The following is a 13200-nucleotide window of genomic DNA, read 5'->3' on the forward strand; positions in this document are numbered from 1 at the left end:
TAGCCAAATGTCGCTTGGTCATTTTTGCCTTTCAGCCGTCGATATGTTTATTTTTTTATTAATAATAATTCTTGTTTTGGTAGGTTTTCGATTTCAATTGAAGGCCCTGTACCAACAAAATCTAAAATTCACAACATTATGTTTAAATTTGAAAAAACTGGTTGTGTCAAGAATTGTAGAAAATGCACAGATAGTGATGAAGATGAAAATCAACCAGCTCGTGCAATTAATGAAGAACAGGAACAGAGTGAAACTGCCATATGGAGTCTAGCTGAAATCAATTTTCCTTGTAACAGCACCCTAATTTCAAGAGAAATTGGTATTAGTGCTAGAATTTTACAGACTATTTTAAAAGGAAACGAGTACCATTGCTAAAAAATGCAAAAAACTCATGAAATTTTCCCTGCTGATTATGAAAGATGAATGGTGTTTTGTGAGGACATGGTGGAACACACTAATTGTGACGAAGATTTCATAAAAAAAATCTTATTTACAGGTAAGTCTTCTTTTTCTTTAACTAATTAGTCATTACAATCCATATGTTGTCATATGTGCCTCTACAGAAAGTAGGCACATAAGTGTTCCTTACAAAACAATACTGTCAATGTCTGGGCTGGTATTTTAGGTGACAATGTAATTGGCACTTTTTCATTGTGGGCACTGTGGGATAATGTGTCGTCGTAAATACCTAGAGCTCCTGAGAAATCACATAATTCCATCAGTTCAAGCATTACCTATTAATATGGATGAAATTTGGTTGCAGCAATACGGCTGTCCAGCTCACAACGCACGGGAGGTGTTAGATTTTAAACATTACGTTTCCAGATATAGTTATCAGTACAAGATACCATAAAAATGCCACTGTGCTCTCCTGATCTTGCACCTTTGGACTTTTTTGTATTGTTTTTTATGTGAAGCAACAAATGTACGGAGCTGAGCATGAACGTCCCGGAAATTTAGACGAATTATGTCAAAAAATCATTTAGGCTTTTCAAAGCAAACACCCGAAGGCATACAATAGTTTGGGATACTGCTTGGTTGAACGTGGTGATTGTTATTTTGTAGAATAATTTGTTTTACATAATCACGGTATTAGATTTTTGTTTTGATACAGGGCAGCGACAACCGTTTATACGTATTTCGACCTCTTTAGGTCTCGTCAGAAGGGTATAACCACTGCTCTGAATCTAAACAAAAATCTCTCCCGTCCTAGACAATAGTTATCAAAATATACGGACGTAACTACGCCATCTAAAAACAAAAAGAAAAATCAAACGATTTCTACCTAGCGAAACCGAATTCAAATTTTTACCACTGTGTTTCCTAAAACTTGCGAAACAAACAGCTGGATAAATTACTTGACAAGGGAATCTAAAATTGCATTCCACATGCCGTTCATCCTGGTCAAAATTCGTAGTGAATTCAGTTTCTGGTACTCCAAACGAAGTAAGTAATAAAACATAATGACGGTACTAGATTTTTGTTTTGATACAGGCAGCGACAACCGTTTATACGTATTTCGACCTCTTTAGGTCTCGTCAGAACGGTATAGCCACTGCTCTGAACCAAAACAAAAATCTCTCCCGTCCAAATAATGTTTGCTCTGTCTCCTTTCTTGAATAGTAGAATGACTTCGGAGTTCTACCATTCATGAGGAATCTTTCCTTTATCAATTACTTTATTAAATAAAATATTTAATACCTGTTCCATTTTTCTGCCACCAATTTTCAACATTTCAACTGTAATTTTATCCCCTTCCGGGCATTTATTCGTTTTTAGTTGATTTAAGGCCATTCTTATTTCATAGTCGGTTATGTCCGGTACTTCTTCTGAGCCGGTGTTAATTATTGTTCGTTCAGTATGTCGTTGTTGTGGTTATGTATTTACCGAGTATAATTTAGTATACAATTTTTCAATGACCTTTCTGTCTCGGATGGTGACGTTTTTCTCATTTTTTATTTCTATGATTTTTGTTATGCCGCTTGAGTTTTTTGCTTTCAGTACTTTCATATTCATTCTTACATTCATACATCATTCTTAGTAGACTAATCCCTTATGCTGAAAATGTCCTAGGCGAATATCAAGCCGGTTTTAGGGTAAACAGATCAACAATGGATCAACTATTCACGCTGAGACAACTTCTAGAAAAGGGATGGGAGTATAACAGACCCATACACAATCTTTTCATATGATAGGCATATGATAGCGTAGAAAGAAGCTAAGTATGGAATGCCATGGCGGAGTTCTCAATACCAAAGAAACTCATTCGGATGACCAAAGTCTGTATGGAGGGTGGAATATCTAAAGTACGTGTAAATAATAAACTGTCTGGTAGCTTTGAAATCAACAGTGGACTCAAACAGGGTGATGCGTTATCTCCACTACTTTTTAACCTTGTATTAGAGAAAGCCATGAGGTCGGCCGAAATAAAAACAGAATTGCTATCGGTTCAAGGTCCCAAGCTATTACTCGCATATGCAGATGACATATATCTCGTTGGAGACTCCATCCTATCCATGAAAGACATCTTCAACTTTTTAACCTTGTATTAGAGAAAGCCATGAGGTCGGCCGAAATAAAAATAGAATTGCTATCGGTTCAAGGTCCCAAGCTATTACTCGCATATGCAGATGACATAGATCTCGTTGGAGACTCCATCCTATCCATGAAAGACATCTTCAACAAGGTGGAAGTAGCAATAAGTGAAGTAGGGCTGAAGATTAATGAAGAGAAGACGAAATATATGTGTATAAATAGAACGACACGAAGAGACAGAATAGGACAAAATGTGACAGTCAACACCTTCAATTTCGAAAGAGTGCAACGTTTTAAGTATCTGGGGGCCGTAATCACAGCTGACAACGATGTTACTGAAGAAATAAAAGACAGAATCCAATCTACGAACCGCTGTCTATTCGCACTGGATAAGCTCATAAAATCAAAAAATCTTACAAGAAGTTCAAAGATAAAAATCTATAAATCCATCGTCAGACCTGTAATAACATACGGATGCGAAACGTGAACCATGATCAAAGCAAACGAAGAAAAGCTCAGACGCTTTGAACGAAAAATACTTTGACCTCACCATGACATCACCACAAACCAGTATAAGATCAGAACCAATATCGAATTAAAGCACTCTACAATGACGCCGATATTGTCCAAGAAATTAAATCACAGCGACTAAGATGGGCAGGCCACGTGCACAGACTGCATAACGAGGGACTTGTAAAACTGGTATGGGAGGAGATTCCCACAGACAAAAGACCACTCGGAATGCGATGGAGAGATAACATCCAAGCAGATCTCCGGAAAATGAACATTCCATTTGACCTTAGGTTGATGGAAGACCGAACAAATTGGAAAAAAGTTGTACAGTCAGCCAAGACCCACCCAGGGTTTTAGCGCTACGTGATGATTATGACTTTCATATTGCAGTTATCTTGTATTATATCTTTTAGTTTCTATGATCGTTCTTAATTTCTTTCTTCACGTTTTTGTTTAAACTTTTGAAGCTGTCCGAAGTTCGATCTGTTCTGTTTCGTCTTTGTTGGAGTAGTTTAATTGTATTAGGTTGGAGTTTAGATGTTTTGGCTGTTTTCGTGTTTGAGCATATTTTCTTAACCGATGTTACAGTTACTTTTATGTTATTGGCTAGTCCGATTATATCCATTTGTTTCAGTGCCTCTATTGATTTTAGTCTTGTGCTTAGCTCTTTCTGGTATTACGTTTGTTTTTGAAACAGGACATCAGTGGTTGGGTATCGTTCTCGTTTGGTACATGGGGGTTGACTTGGTACATGGGGGTATTTCCCAAAAATTTTCTTACGCATCTAAATGTTGAGAGCAGTACTGCTTTTTGCATGGTCTTATAGAGATGTTCATTAAGACTCAACTGTGTTTTTTGAGAGACTCTTCGGAATAACTCCAGTAGTAGAGAGAATAATAGGTATCGTCTGAGTATTTTCCATTCTCTGTTGTCTCCTTATTTGTAGTATTTCCAGATCTCTGTACTTGGTGATTTTTTCGTTATATTTAACACGCAGGTTGTTATCGTTAAGTATCGCCACATCTATTAGAGTTGTCTGTATAGTAAGTTTATTAACTATTATGAGATCCGGTCTATTATGTGCTACTGGTGGATCTGTAAGCACAGTGGGGTCCCTGTAAAGTTGACAATTCGTTACCCTAATATTACAAGGTAATAATATGTAACAATATTGCTAATTTGAGAAAAATCGATTTAAAAAAATGAGCTTTCATAAAAATCAAATTGTTTTATATATTTTAAATTTGAATTTAAATTAAAAATGTACATATGTATTAAAGGTGATTTAAAGAAAAAATTAACAAAAAATTGGTTTTTGTATTAGAAGAAAAGGTATTTGAAAAAAAAAACATAGAACCTTGATATAGCAAGAAAATTTTACTTATTTAAAAAATTAACATAGAACTTTGTTAGCTACAAAAAAAAAAACAAATTAAATCTTATTTTTGGAGGAAAATACACTCGTAGTATTCCTTATCAACTTCAGGGATATACTTGAACATAGATTTTAGGGCATCTATCTTATTTGGGGGAAGTACAACAGCCTTATCACATTTTTTTAATTGAAGCGGAATGAGTGGTTCTGTTTCGGTTTTAACATGACCTTTTCGTAATTTTCATTGATGTAAATTTACAGTTTTTAGCTCTTTGGTTGGATCAAAAGTATCTTTATACTTCAGTTCAAAAAAAGATTTAGAAAATTCTAATGCTACTACTTTTGAAAATGGTACAGCGTTGTAGTTCAGTTGGCTGGAAAAAGACTGAAAATCTATAAAATGTTCTTGTTTCATTTGAATTATTGTATATGGATTTTGTCGGTTTACTTTTAAAAGGTAGCGCAGAAGTGAAGTAGGAGAATAATATTCTACTTTATTCAACGTTCTTTCAATTGCACTGTGGATTGCATCGACCTCTTGAATACAAGCATGTCCTGGAACAGAAAATTTCATGGAAATATTTTGCACATTCTGATGTTTTTGAATTAGGTAACTGAGAGCATAACTCATAAGACTGTTTCGATTCTGTGGAACGCAGCTATCGCTCCACAAAATGATTTTTGTAAACTCTGGATGGTCCTCCAACACTTTTCATACTATTTTATAAACTGCGCTTGCAATGTAATTTCCCTTTCTTCCATGTAAAGCTTCTCTCCACACGGCACAATACACCTTTTTCCCAACCTAAAGGTGACCGGTCATATTGTACACATTTAATTTGCTCTTATAAAAGAAATTTTTTATGTCTGCTTTTGGACATGTCAAAACATTTTCCAGATCAAAACATAATAAAGGTATTCCGCTTTCTTTATCTCTTTGTTTTTCTTCTCTCATATACTCTTTCTCTTTCAAATGATCAGTATATCTTCGTTGTGATTCTTCGTCTTCCCTCTTCTCCATTTTTATTAATTTTATTTCTTCGCAGGTATCACATCTATCTTTTCTTGGTTTGTGAAAAGCTATATTAAAATAGTTGCAAAATATTTTTCTGTAGACAGCAAAAGAAACTGGATTTTTTTTGCATTCTCCAGCAAAATCCAAATAAAGCTCATACAATTTTTTGATACTTAATCCGCTTTCTAAATACTCTTTATTAGTTTTTTTGCGACAGTAATGGGATTCCACTCTTGGAATCATGTTAATGTGCTCCTTGACCAAGTTATTATCTTCGAGTGATGTTACCCGTTTTTGATGTTTGCCTTGTTTACTTTCGGGTAAGGTTTTGGTGGAAGTTTTATTGTTGTGCACCGTATAAATTGGTTTCTGGCTTATGCATAAAGTCCCAGTGCAAAAAGACTTGCAAACTTGGATCTTTTGATTATTTATCTCAAAATAAAACCTAAAACTTTTGCTTTTTCTCGAATTTTCTGGATTTTTGCCTTTTCTTCGTCTCCAAGGAGTCTCAGCTTCTGTGGTATGCAAAATATAGTTTTTCTTTTCGATGGCTGAGAGTAAATAATAGTTTTTAAAAATTTCCTTCCTTTGTTCGTCGCTAATTTGACGCGAGCACTTCATTCTGCACTTTTGTACACAATCTTTTTTATTCCTAATCTTTCTAGCAGGTACTACCTTTTTTCGAGAAGAAATATACTCTAGACCTTGATCAAATAAAGATTTTCTTTTGTTACATGTCCATTCAGAAGTGTTTTTCTGTCGTTTTTAGTAAATATCTTTTTATCTTTTATTATATTATGAGTTGCTTCTTCTAGTAAAATTTCTTCGGAAATATGTCCAATATTATTTGTATCATCGAAATCAGAATGGTCTGGTTCTAGAATCTTAATTTTGTTATCTTCTGAAGACGGGATTTTCTTGGTGAATTCTGGAACTAAAGTTGTAGAACTGCTAGGTACATTTCTAAAATAAAAATAAAAAAAAATGTTTTCGCGATTTAGTTAAACAAAATATTTATTATATATTATAATTATCTATTTAAGTTAGACTGCAAGTCACCAGAACCAGAGTTAGATGCATTTTTAATCTTAATATTGCTAACAACTATGATTGGGGCCTTTTTATTCTTTGGGAGTGTGAATGATTGTGGAAGACGAACTAGGAGCTTTTCTAAAACAAATTAGTTTTTAAATAGTAACAACAAGCTAAATTATAAAAAGAAATTAATAAAATGTTACGTTGTTTAATTTTTTTTGTTTAGCAAATCATGCCTACCTGCTTGAATCCGTTTCTGAGTTAGTTTCGTCATCACTTTCGCTGCTACTTCTTGACACGGGAATATTAATAACACGTCCACGAATTTTAAGTCTGAAACAAAGAACTTTTTGTAAAAAAAGAAATAAAAAATAAAAACCTAACCTCACAATATAAGATATAGAAAAATCTTACCTGCATTCTTTCATCTTCGATGATTTTTGAACTGGTAATACGTAATCCTCATCATCATCAGAGTCTTGGACATAGTCATCACTTAAATTACTCATTTTTTTTAATTCTAGACACAAATAACACTCTCCAAAACGCTTGCGATTTGTATTATAAATACAGGAACATAACCTCACTTTTACAAAAAATACAATAACAAGGTTGTATGTTACAACATAGAACCATGTAATATTTAGATTTTAATCTTTTTATTATATTATGAGTTGCTTCTTCTAGTAAAATTTCTTCGGAAATATGTCCAATATTATTTGTATCATCGAAATCAGAATGGTCTGGTTCTAGAATCTTAATTTTGTTATCTTCTGAAGACGGGATTTTCTTGGTGAATTCTGGAACTAAAGTTGTAGAACTGCTAGGTACATTTCTAAAATAAAAATAAAAAAAAATGTTTTCGCGATTTAGTTAAACAAAATATTTATTATATATTATAATTATCTATTTAAGTTAGACTGCAAGTCACCAGAACCAGAGTTAGATGCATTTTTAATCTTAATATTGCTAACAACTATGATTGGGGCCTTTTTATTCTTTGGAGTGTGAATGATTGTGGAAGACGAACTAGGAGCTTTTCTAAAACAAATTAGTTTTTAAATAGTAACAACAAGCTAAATTATAAAAAGAAATTAATAAAATGTTACGTTGTTTAATTTTTTTTGTTTAGCAAATCATGCCTACCTGCTTGAATCCGTTTCTGAGTTAGTTTCGTCATCACTTTCGCTGCTACTTCTTGACACGGGAATATTAATAACACGTCCACGAATTTTAAGTCTGAAACAAAGAACTTTTTGTAAAAAAAGAAATAAAAAATAAAAACCTAACCTCACAATATAAGATATAGAAAAATCTTACCTGCATTCTTTCATCTTCGATGATTTTTGAACTGGTAATACGTAATCCTCATCATCATCAGAGTCTTGGACATAGTCATCACTTAAATTACTCATTTTTTTTAATTCTAGACACAAATAACACTCTCCAAAACGCTTGCGATTTGTATTATAAATACAGGAACATAACCTCACTTTTACAAAAAATACAATAACAAGGTTGTATGTTACAACATAGAACCATGTAATATTTAGATTTTAATCAAATTTTAAATTCCAAAGTTCTATGTTTACCATAGAACTTTGCTATTCATATAAAGCATAATTTTGTACATACACCCTTGGTTTTTTTAATATTACCAGAGTTGTATGTGAGCAAACTAATTTCCATACAAATTGTGATGTAGTGCTAGTCACATAGAACTTTGTAATATTGAAAACTTAATTTAGTAAAAAATATTACATAGAACATTGTAATATTAGGGTAACGAATTGGCGTGTTCAAGCATTCTGTCAGGTACATATTGATGATAAGGGAGATGGTCGTTTTGGTCCCAGTTTGCTTGCTACTTCTTGGTGAAGAATTTTTCCTAATTAGTCATGGCGTTCTTTGACAATATATTTCAGGTAATTTTTATTTGGAATAACCTGATTCTGAATGGCAAGTTGAAAACCCTCAGTCTCGGGAAACGTCTTTCCTGATGACAATAAATATTTCGACACTGTATTGTCGACATATTCTTGGCTGACCTCATTGAGATATCGCCCATACGGAGGTTTACTCATTCAGGTGCGCATTTTTTCTTGTTTAGTCAGGTGGTTTAGGCGCATTTCTTGTTCCCTCAGTGTGAGTAGTGTTGTGTCATCTACTGCGCAAATTGCTCGATGTAAAGTAGATGTCTCAACCTGCGTTTGAATATAGGTTCTTAAATATGCAACCTGTTTATCCAGTTTCTCACCTATGTCCATAAGTCCTCTTCCCCCTTGATACCGCGGTAATGCTGTTCTCTGTACTTCACTGCATGGTTGGTGAGTTGCGCGTTTGTGAGAAGATTTTCCGTTTTCGACCAAATCTAAAGTCGACTTTACTGTGATTTGTTGTGATTCCTCGTTTCTATGATGTTTTAAAAAATCGTATTTACACTGAATGATAAGTTATGACTTATGATATGAGTGACAATGAGGTTTTATTGATTTTTCTTTTGTTTATGGTCATAGAGCTATTAGACACAGTATAGGTAACAACTATTAGATTTTTAAACTATTATAATGGAAAATAAATCTTTGCTTGCATTGGCTTCCGAACTTTTAATAATAATACGCCGGCAACAACTGCTTACAGCTAATAGTAAGTAAGAAAAAAAGATCAGACGCCTTTGGGCTCGCAGGTGGCTCTTAGGAAGAAATAGTGGACGGGGTATATCAAATTTAGTGTTGATATTATACCAAATTAAAAATAATTAATAAAGAAACTAAACTAAAATTATGACTATGACAAAAAAACACTAAACTAAGAATAAAATAAACTAAATAAATAATAAAATAAAAATACGACACAATAGCGCAGATATTAGACAATAGGCTCAATATCAATGCAACAAACAAAAAATAAATAAATAAAGGATGTTGTCTCTCGGTAAGAGACTGTCGCTGAATTGACATAAGAATAAGGTGCGATATTTAAATATGTTGGTGTTACCGGTATTATTACCGAAAATCATATGATTTTATCATGCGGAAAAGGTATCGTCCTATTCTCCCGTGACAAGCTATCATATGACAAATCACATGATAAATCATTTAGTGTAAAGTCGACTTAATGCCTTAAACAGATTTTTACTATTATTGGTTATTTGCAAAAGTCTGTAATCGACAAAAAAATCAAAATTCACTTTTTTCGCTAAGTTAAATAAGTTTTCAATAAGGAACGTACAGTTGACTCCCTCTATAACGAGAACTGAAATGGCAGACTAATTACCTCGTTATAAACCGATCTCGTTATATCAGACAACAATAATACTGTGCATACATATAAATATGTAGATTTCTAAAATATTAGCTTCCTATAGTGAAGTCATTCGGAGCGATATAAGATTCTAAATATTGTTTGAATAGCGTTTTTGAAAAAAAGTTTACTTTTATTGTCAAAGAAATATGTTAAAACAAAAAGAAGTTGTTTACTTGTATTGTTAATGACTTCTTTAAATTGTTCAGTATCATTCTATCATATTTTTTAAAGATGTGAAACATTTGTATTTATTGTAAAGACGTTTATTGCGGGCAGCAGTTAAGATTATTGCCGGCAGTTAAAAAGGGTATTTATTTATAACCACAGCCGGGTCATAAACGTAAAAAACAAGTTTTTCGATCTTATTTTCTCCCGTTATAACCAAATTTGCCTAGCTATAGACGATTATATTTCAATAGAAATTTCACAGGACATCTAATGTACCTCGTTATAAGCGAAACCTCATAATAACCGTGTTCGTTATAGAGGGAGTATACTGTATTACTATCGTTAAAATCTTTTATAACTTCCTCTTTACCATATAAAAGCAGGTACACAGTTGCTGGTTATTTGCAAAACTTTTTCATTGTATTCACAGTTTATTTGCAAAACTGCTTGTTTGCCGTCAACCAATATGACTCTTAATCTAGCGGGGACAAATGAGCGAAATCCAATTTAACCTACGTAATATTTTTTCACTCATTTTTCACTAATTTATTACCACCCTAATAATTTTTCACCACCAAACCACCCTTCTTCTTCTTTCAGTACCCTGTCCGATTATAGAACGTTGGCGATCATATTGGCAATAATAATATAAATAAAAATATAAACCACCCTTAATGGGAGCGATTCTGCTGGTTTAAGGTTCAAGTTAGCAGAATTCAGAAAAAAAACTTTGCCGATGGCATACTTTTAAACCCATTTTCACTAATTTATTACCACCTTAATAATTTTTCACCACCAAACCACCCTTAAGGGGAGCGATTTTGCTGGCTTACAGTTAAAACTAGTAGAATTCCAAAAAAAATTTATGATATACCACAGTGTTCTGCTAGGTTTTTATGAATTTATTACCACCTTAGTAATTTTTCACTCGTCAACTACCCCTTATGGAAAGTCAATAATTCTGTTAGATTAAAATTTAAGGGGAAAATTTTTTATTTTTTTTTTCAAATTCACTCTCCTCTACTTAACTGAAATAAAAAAGTGTTAAGTTTAGACTAAACTTTAATCACCATGATAATTTTTCACCTCTAAACCAATCTTATTTGGAAACGTTCCTGCTAGCTTAATATTCGAGCCAGCAGAATTAAAAAAAATATTTTTGAAGTACCACAGTATTTTGATAGACTTTTACAAATTTATTACCACCCTATTAATTTTCCACTTCTTACCTACTCCTTGTGGGAAGTCAATATTAAGCTATTAAGCGGAAGCTCGAATATTAAGCTAGCTAATTCAAATAAAAATTTTGAAATGCCACATGATTCTGCTCGATTTTTACTTATTTTTCGCCTCTCAGCTAACCCGTTGTGACTTAGGTTAAAATAAAAGAGTAATCTGTAATACCACTGTGTGCTGCAAAACTTTTCAAATTCATTTACCATCTTCGCAATTGTTTACCCCTCTATGAGAAGCCAATAATTCCGCTAGGTTGAATTTTGAAGTGAGAAAATAAAATTGTAAAATGTATTTTCCATATTTTTTTTTGTATTGGACGTTTACTTCAACTTTTTACTATTTTTTGATATCTCCATATTTTTCACCTAACACGCTGGACATAAATTTCGCACTTTACGCTCTAATTTTGGGGGCGTACTTTTTCGTCCGGTATAAAAAATGCACGTTTTCACATTTCAAGAGTTAAAAATCAACTATAAGACATGATCTAGCTGCTGACTTTCTTTGATTGTATAAAAAGCAGCCATCAGATTTTGCACATTACACATACCTTGCATCCGAGACTAGATTTTAACCATGAATGAAGGTATTAAAATGCCCGTTTATGCATTTTGAGGCTTGAACTATCGTGCAGCCGGAAATTGTATATGGAACCATATTCTCTATTGTTTTGTAGAATAACAAAGTATTGTTTTTTTGTTTATATATCTCATATAACATGCCTAATATTTCTAATTATTGTAATCTTTGTTTCAGAATATCAATGGAAGTCTTGTGCCTGGATGTCTATGAACCGTTTTGTTTCTTTTCAGTTTTAAAATTTTGTACTGAAAACAAGTTACGAAGAAAGAAGTGCTTTTTAATCAACGCTGAATTGATGGAAAACAATTTATGACAATGTAGTTATAATTGAATCAATGAGAAAGTACCAACAAAAATACTGACATTTATCAGAAGATTCTTATCTATTGGAACTATATGAATTCATTTATAAACCAATGTTATATGGATTAAATAATAATTTTCTCGTTTAATATGCTGTTTTATTTTATATAGTATGCTTAGTCTAAATATGCTTTAGACTAAAACAAAACATTCCAAATATATGAAGTAAAGTATGGTATTCCCAAGTTTTAGAATTATTTTTAATAATGCTTTTTAATCAACTCTGAATTGATGGAAAACAATTTATGACAATGTAGTTATAATTGAATCAATGAGAAAGTACCAACAAAAATACTGACATTTATCAGAAGATTCTTATCTATTGGAACTATATGAATTCATTTATAAACCAATGTTATATGGATTAAATAATAATTTTCTCGTTTAATATGCTGTTTTATTTTATATAGTATGCTTAGTCTAAATATGCTTTAGACTAAAACAAAACATTCCAAATATATGAAGTAAAGTATGGTATTCCCAAGTTTTAGAATTATTTTTAATAATGCTTTTTAATCAACTCTGAATTGATGGAAAACAATTTATGACAATGTAGTTATAATTGAATCAATGAGAAAGTACCAACAAAAATACTAACATTTATCAGAAGATTCTTATCTATTGGAACTATATGAATTCATTTATAAACCAATGTTATATGGATTAAATAATAATTTTCTCGTTTAGTATGCTGTTTTATTTTATATAGTATATGGCAAAATATGCTTTAGACTAAAACAAAACATTCCAAATATATGAAGTAAAGTATGGTATTCCCAAGTTTTAGAATTATTTTTAATAATCATTGTTTTCGCCTTGGCTTTACTTTTAAAAAGCCAATTTATGATTATTGAAATTCCAATTAGGTTGCCTAACTGCGGAAGGTTTTGGAAGATAATTTTTGAAAAGTCCCCAATTAGCTTTTCAATAATATCTTCCTTATGTGTCCAGTAGCTTTAGAATTATTTTTAATAATCATTGCGTTAGCATTGCCTTTACTTTTGAAAAGCCAATTTATGATTATTAAAAGTTGCTTATATGGTTGTTTTGCATAATTGCTTCTTGTAGAAGT

At 32.3% G+C, this 13200-nt stretch overlaps 1 protein-coding gene across 2 annotated transcripts in view; it reads left to right on the forward strand.

The window, feature by feature from the left end:
• Positions 1-12174, forward strand: part of LOC140449710 (uncharacterized) — a 27723-nt gene extending 15549 nt beyond the window's left edge. For both annotated transcript variants that reach the window (XR_011951865.1, XR_011951866.1), the window contains 2 exons: positions 84-496; positions 11940-12174. The gene's annotated coding sequence lies outside the window, so the exon portion shown is untranslated. The remainder of the gene's footprint in view (positions 1-83; positions 497-11939) is intronic.
• Positions 12175-13200: the final 1026 nt, after the last annotated feature.

This window comes from Diabrotica undecimpunctata, chromosome 9 (genome assembly GCF_040954645.1).
Source record: "Diabrotica undecimpunctata isolate CICGRU chromosome 9, icDiaUnde3, whole genome shotgun sequence".
Classification (NCBI taxonomy): Eukaryota; Metazoa; Arthropoda; class Insecta; order Coleoptera; family Chrysomelidae; genus Diabrotica; species Diabrotica undecimpunctata.